Raw genomic sequence first — 7,225 nt, 5'->3', positions numbered from 1 at the left:
AGGGTCGGTGCTGAGCTGTGATAACAGTGATGTTGTCTGCGTGGCTTTGGGACTTTGGAGCATAGGATATAGCTGAGGAGGTAAGAAATGAAAATGAGAGATTAGCTGAGAGACAGGAACTCGGGAGCAAATGAAGTCATGGAGGTGAAGAGGAAGGAGAGCTCCCGGAGGGCTTCCTGGCAGAGGTGGCAGTTCGGCAGAGCCTTCAAGGACAAGTACAGGGAAGCAGGAGAATAAAGCCACACAGGAACATGAAGGGTGGGAGGGAATGATGTGCTTCTCATCTGCTCTCCAGCCTGAAATTGCTTACTCTGGGCATCCATCACCCTAATGAGGGCCGAGGGGAGAGCTGGGCGGAGACAGGAACCACTGCACAACAGGAATAAAAACACTTGGCCCTCTGGTGGGATGAATTCAGTCCCACCGGACAGCTTTGTTTTGAATAATTAACTAACATAGCTGGGGTGATTTCATAACAAAGACAGAAAAATATGGAAAAGTACTTTGCAGCGGAGGGAAAAAAAAAGAGAATTTTCCCCCAGTTTCATTAGCACTGACAGGAATACAGCTCATAAATGTTACACAATGTTTCTCAGAGGAAGCTTGCGCAGTGAGCGTGTAAAGCATGAAGAGCAGGCAGTGAGAAAGCTGCATGTGCTCTTGCACGCAGGCCGGACCGGGGTCCAGGATCAACACTGCCATCCTGAGAAGTCTCCCAGCAGCTAAATATACCCGCGGAGCTGTCACGTGGCGGGCGGCTTTCCCAGGAGAAGGTACTTGGACGGGGCAGCGTGGGCGCTCTGAAACGGGGGGAGGCTGCAGGGGACAGAGGTGGGCTTGCTGGTTCTAACGGCACAGGGATGCTCCCCACGGCCGAGACGCCCTGATGGGCAGGATGGGAAGATTGACAAGGTTATGAGCAGAAATCAGGGTCACGCAGATGCTTTCTGGATATTTGGTGAAGGGGGGAGTCTGAGAGTGAGAGGAGCTTGTGGGTTTGTCTGAAAATTAGGATGGGGTTTTTTTTTGGGGGGGGGGGAGCGCATATTAGAGGACCAACCAAGCTGGTTTTGAGTATTTAGTGTGCTTTTGAACAAATTCCTTAACCTCTGAGAGTCTGTAAAATGCATATAATAATGCCCACCTCACAGTGATAATAAAGGAAAGAACGTATGTCAGGTAGCATTCTAGTCGTCAGGTGCTGTGTATCAAACCATCCCCAAGCACACGGGCTTAAAACAATAGCGTTTTATTGAGTCTCGTGACCCCGGGGGCCAGCTGGGGCCCAGCTGCACGGCTCTGGTCCGGCTGGCGTCTCTCAGGAGACCCTGTTTCCGTGTCTCCCTGAGGTGGCAGCGGGGGCTGTGGCGGGCGAGCAGTGTGGCTCCTGGGCGTGGCCTCTCTCCACGTGTTTTGTTCTCCAGGGCCTCTTCACCTTCTTTCCGGCAAGCAGATCCAAGGCTGCACGGCCAGGTCATTCTAATCCCAGGCCTTTCTAGGCTCGGGTCACCTAGATGTCACTTCCTCCGCAATCTGTTGGCCAAGCAGCCACAGGTCCAGCTGAGTCAAGGAGATGGGCACACGCTCGCCATCCCCTGGGAGGGCCAACGGTGCACACAGAGTGGGGCAGAGTCGTTTGCGGGCAGATCACCTTGCACAGATGCTTCCCCCAGGGCTGGCACATAGGCACAAGGCACAGGGACATGACTGAGGCTAAATATTGACATTTTGTCCCGCTCGTTCATAAATGACCATTGGCCAGAGGCCCCGGTGCCCTCCTCTTGCCCCTGCCATGCCCCCAGGGCCACCCCTTCCCAACCTCCTCATGATCCAGAGACTAAAGGGTAACATTTGGCATAGGAGGGGCTTCTGAGACCTGTTCCAGTGTGTTCTTGCCAGAGGTGCCTGTGGCTTGCTGTTTGCTAAATATTTTGAGGATCACTTTGCAGGGCACACTCCCTCTCTAATAAGAGTTCAATAAATGGGGACTGCCTTCATGGTAACTAATGCTGTTTTGCTGATATTTTAAGATGAGGTGTGTGAGTGTGGTGTGTGTGTGTGTGTCCAGAGATTGTGCCTTTGGAAAAAAGAGGCTACACTCACAGCCTCCAAAGGCTCAGCATGGCTCAGCTTTCCTTTTGCAAAAAGCCCCGCTGATCACATAGGAAAAGCACGGCTTCCTGCTGGATCTTCTACTCCAGCGGTTCTCAGCCTTCTGGCCCTTTACATGCAGTTCCTCATGATGTGACCCAACCATGAAATTATTTTCGTTGCTACTTCATAACTGTCATGTTGCTACTGTTACGAATCGTCATGTAAATATCTGATATGCAGGGTGGTCTTAGGCGACCCCTGTGAAAGGGTCCTTCGACGGCCAAAGGGGTCGCGACCCACAGGTTGAGAACCGCTGTTCCACTCGGTGAGGGCCTCGCGCTGCAAACTGAGAGAGGGCAGGACGGCATCAACACAGAAGGGACCTCTGTCCCGGTGCGGCCGGTCCGCGCTCCCTCCGATGGCTGCCCCTGGGCGAGCCGGCCCAGACCTGGGCCCGGTCCCAGGCCTTCCAGCCCGTTTCCTGAGCTTGCTGACAGAGCCGTCTGCACAGCGCCCCGCGCATTCCAGGCAGTCTTGACTGGGAGGCCGCTTCTCTCGGCCCAGTTTCAACAAACACAGACAGACCACCACAATCCGCTCACTCTCGACGTGGGGCTGGCACCGCAGCCCTTGGCGATGGGGAGCGTGGATTGCTTGTGGCCAGGGCAGCAGATGTGGGCCTTCCAAGAGCCACAGCTCCATGTGCGGGAGGAGCAGGCGGCCAGGGGAGCAGGCCTCGGTGCCAAGGAAGTGGCCGCGGCAGGTTCAGAGCGGGCGGGGGGGGGGGGGGGGTGTCCCTCCCCGCTGGCCCGGGTGAAGTCGTTATGTCGGGGAACTCGCTGGAATGTCGCAGCGCTCTCTGTGATTCCCATGGCCGCGGCCCAAAAGCAACCTCCAGGCAGATGGGAAATCTGCCTTTTTGTATGAACACAAAACATTCTTTGAAGCTTGCACATCTCTCTGTCCTGTCTGGAAGAGCAGGAGGCCTGAGAAAATAGGAACGCCCGTTCCATGAGGGTATGAGCCTGGAGGAGAGAAGGGTGGATGGGATGGGGCCTTCCCCGGAAAGCTCACAAGAATTAAACCTGTTAGGAGAACATTTCCTGTGGAGAAGGGCGAATGCCTGGACTTCGTTACCAGAGGTCTCACTTTTGGGACATTTCTCATAAAGAAAATAACCTTATCGTTTTGGCATGTGTTGTTTATAGGGGGAGTTTGTGCCATTTAATTCAAGTCTCCACAGCCACGGCAGACATTGCTGACTGATCTCAGAGTTGCATCCCACTGACCTTAGATTTAGCCTCAGAATCCTTCTTAACACAAGTCTCCATTTGCAATCGGCAAACTAGAGCGGGAACCCTTTTAACATCACTGGACTGTAGGATCCCACATTTGTGGAACATTTTAGACATCGCAATGTCCTCTAACGATCACAGCACATATCTGAAGAGCGCTGTGCCGTTTACCCAGCCTCATGCCAGACCCTGTGCCCCCGTTTTACCCACAAAGGAACCAAGGAATGAGTCGGCCAGAGTCTCAGCTAGTGAGTGGTTCTGGGATGGGGCCTGGGGTCCTCGCCTTCCCAGTCCACGACCTTGTCACTGAGGACACTCACTCTAGACCATATTCCAATTGTCTTACAATTATGCCAAAGGCAACACAATTTTTGGTTTTAATGGTATTTTATTGACTTTAATTTACTGTAAAATAAATTAATTGTCGTTAATGCTCTGAATTATTGGAAAATAGTGGTGTTTTGCTGGCTTTGGCTGGTGGGTTTGAATAATGGTTTGTGTGCTGCCCACTCTGACGGGGACCTCGGGTCTGACGGAAGGACGTTTGTGGAGAGCTCTCATCCCCCCGATCTCCAGCCCCTTGCCACTGGCCACACCCTATTTCTGAGCAACACTTCACAGCGTGTTCTTAGGCAGAGTGTCCCCCACTTCGCACCTCCAAGCTTCAATATTGGGGCCAGTCTATGAAAAACTTTGACCGGCCCTGGCTGGTTTGGCTCAATGGATAGAACATTGGCCTGTGGACTGAAGGGTCCCAGATTTGATTTCAGTCAAGAGCATGTACCTCGGTTGCAGACTTGATCTTGGTTGGGGCATGTGCGAGAGGCAACCAATCAATGTGTCTCTCTCACATTGATGCTTTTCTCTCTCTCTCTCTTTCTCTCTCTCCTAACCCCCTCCCACTCCCTCTAAAAATCAATGGAAAAATATCCTTGGTGAGGATTAAAAAATAAATTTGGCCTGAGGAGGATTGCATGCAGCTGACAACCACAGAGGCTTTTGGTATTCACTAACTTCCCCTTGTGGGACTTAAAAAAAAATTATGGAAATATTGGCATGACGTCTCAGTAGTTCCAAGAATCAGGGGAACTTAGGGAAAAAAATCTTTGTGTAGTACTTGTTCCTAGATGTGGGCATATCTGTGACCCCAGGATACACATGGGTGAAGTGGTAAACGGCATGCATTAATGTAACCACACAGAAGTGCAGTCTTGCAGCTTCTCTAAAACAGACCACGGTGAAGTGATAGCAGGGCCCCTGCCACCCACTGCACCCCTAGCCCCATTCTTCATTGCAGAGAGAATGAGAATGAGTGGGAAGATCCCTGGAAGTGGACTCACAGAGACCCAGGTTCAATTCCCGCCTCTGCCAGGAAGCAGCTGGGTGGCCCTGGGCGCGACAACCCCTCTGAACGCCGAGCCCCCCTTTTCAGATCTTCGCGGTGGAAGGACGATGTGGAATAAACGAGATCCCAGCTACAAACTCGGCCAGCATAGTGCAGGTCAGATCTCAATAGAGCTGTCATTCACAAAAGGGTAATGGGGTCTGACTGGAAAGGGAAAATATGAAGTGTTCCCGTTAGGCCTGCTGGCCTGCTGGAGCTGTGAGGTGAGAAGGCGTTAAAATGCTCAGAGCACCTTGAGTTCTAGGGTCTGTTTCTATGAGACACCAAAAGCCGTGAATGCTGAGCAGCTATTCTGTTTTCACCATTTCATTGAAAGGGAAGTAGAAGTGGTTTTTGTCTAAAGAGGACTACTTCTTCATGCTTCAGGGCTGTGAGTTGACTGCAGACAGCTTCATCGATAACAGTTACAAATGGTTTTGTTTTGGCTGAATTACCTCGTTGGTTAAGAACAATAGTGTGAAGTCCAAATACATCAGGTTGGCCTGGTCGGCTCTGCTCCATACAGGGTGTGTGACCTTGGGCGAGGCACTTCCTCAGCTTGAGCCTCAGTTTCCTCATCTGCAAAATGGGGATTACATACCTGTCAGAGGTGTGTTTTGAGGAATAGTGGGTCATACTTGTGCCCATGGTACTGAGGGAGGGAAAGGGTCAGAATAGATTTTGGGTCACCTTACCCACCAGCAAGCCAGCATTCCCAGAAAGGGCAATGACGTTTTGATAAAGTTGTAACAAAACATGTAAGGAAGCTCGGATGAGAACCTCCTGGGGATGTTTTAAGCACCGTTCGTCTGGGTAGACAAATGCCCCCTGGAGAGGACATGTCCAGCCTCTCTAAGGCTGCCGGGGGCCAGCGAGGATGAGAAAGTGTTTTGAATGGACTGATGAGAGCAACAACTGACATTTGCTGAGTAGCTTCTAGGAACATTTTACTTCTATTACCTCACTAAGTCCCAGCCATGACCACGTGAGGCGTGACTCCGGGGACCACACTGCTCGCCTCTGCTTTGCTGCCACTGTTCTGTAGGGAGACGGTCGGAACTGCCCCGTTTGGACTCGGCTGAGGAGGGAGGGAGGGGCCACTGTTTACAGCTGCTCAGGTTGTGCATGGCACAAACCTAAGGGCCCATTCACTTCACAGATGACAGATATGGAGGCTTATTACGACTTTCAGCAGGTGGTAGGAAAGTGACTTGCTCCAGCAGAACGTCTATTATAACCATTTTGTGACAGATTAAGGAAGGGGCACCTTTTAAAAATTCACACCGAAGTTATTTTAAAAAATATATTTTTCTTGTTTCAGAGAGGAAGGGTGAGGGAGAGAGAGACAGAAACATCAATGATGAAAAAGAATCATCGATCAGCTGCCTCCTGCTCCCCCCAACTGGGGATTGAGCCCGCAAGCCCAGCATGTGCCCTCACGGGGAACCATGACCTCCTGGTTCACAGGTTGATGCTCAACCACTGAGCCACGCAGGTGAGGCAACACCGAAGTTCTATGTGGACCAGGAGTGGGACAATGATTGGATGGAGTCATTGCCGGCTTCATCTGGAGGGAGGGAATCTGTATTCTAATTGGGAAATTGGTATTGATATATTATCTCTGTGTCTGGTAGCAATGTCTGTACAGTCAAGTATGACCTTGCTAGTCCGATACTCACAAGAGGCAGGGAGGGTGGTGGTTAAGAGCAGGGATCGGAGTTAGTTAGTTGGTCTGGGTTCACATTTCAGCTCCGCCACCTACTAGCTGTGTCTTTGGACAACTTGCTTAACCTCTCCGTGCCTCAGTTTCCACGTCTGTATTTTATATTTGGTGTTTTACTATTTTAGCGACAATGACCGTGCCTGTTGCACAGGGCTGTGGTGCATCTAAAATGAGTGACTGTATCTAGGTGCCTAGAACATCACTGGGCCTGTGCTAGGTGTTAGCTGAAGACCTTTCTCACAGGTGATGGTCTTGGGAATGTGAGCTGACCTTGATTTTCGTAGCCTGACCCTCCACTGCACCTGAACCCGTGGGTCCCTGCATTCCCTGGAGGAGGTGGGCTTATAATTGGGGCACCTTCTGGAAGAAGATCAAGATATTTTAGCTCATGCCCTGCGTTCCAAAGTGGACCCATTCAGTATGATTTAGGCCTCACCATCACTGCTTAATAGCTTTAACTGCACATTTTTACTGCCTGGATCTTGCTGTCATGTTTTGATGGAATGCACACAGAATTTTATATGTTCTGTCATGATCATTCAGTGTGCAGCATTTAAAAATAGGTGTGCAAAAGATACCAGTGCAGCCTACACACACCCTCAGCTGGCATTAAAGTGGGAACAGATGCTTTCAGTTGGGTTTCGGCTGAGTTTATCTTGTGTTTTATTTTTATTTTTTAAATATCTAAAGAGTTGTAGAAATAGGTTTTTGAGTAGGAAGTTGGCCAGG

General features: G+C 50.7%; 1 long non-coding RNA gene across 1 annotated transcript in view; it reads left to right on the top strand.

Moving 5' to 3' along the window:
- The first annotated feature begins 472 nt into the window (after positions 1–472).
- LOC308531145 overlaps positions 473–7,225 on the top strand; it is a 143,644-nt gene continuing 136,891 nt past the window's right edge. Inside the window, exon 1 of the long non-coding RNA XR_013996902.1 lies at positions 473–773. This is a non-coding gene — a long non-coding RNA (uncharacterized lncRNA). The remainder of the gene's footprint in view (positions 774–7,225) is intronic.

Source organism: Myotis nattereri (assembly GCF_964212035.1).
Source record: "Myotis nattereri genome assembly, chromosome: 15".
NCBI lineage: Eukaryota > Metazoa > Chordata > Mammalia > Chiroptera > Vespertilionidae > Myotis > Myotis nattereri.
The sequence above is the reverse complement of the archived record's forward strand: the minus strand, read 5'-3'. Positions and strand labels throughout refer to the sequence as shown.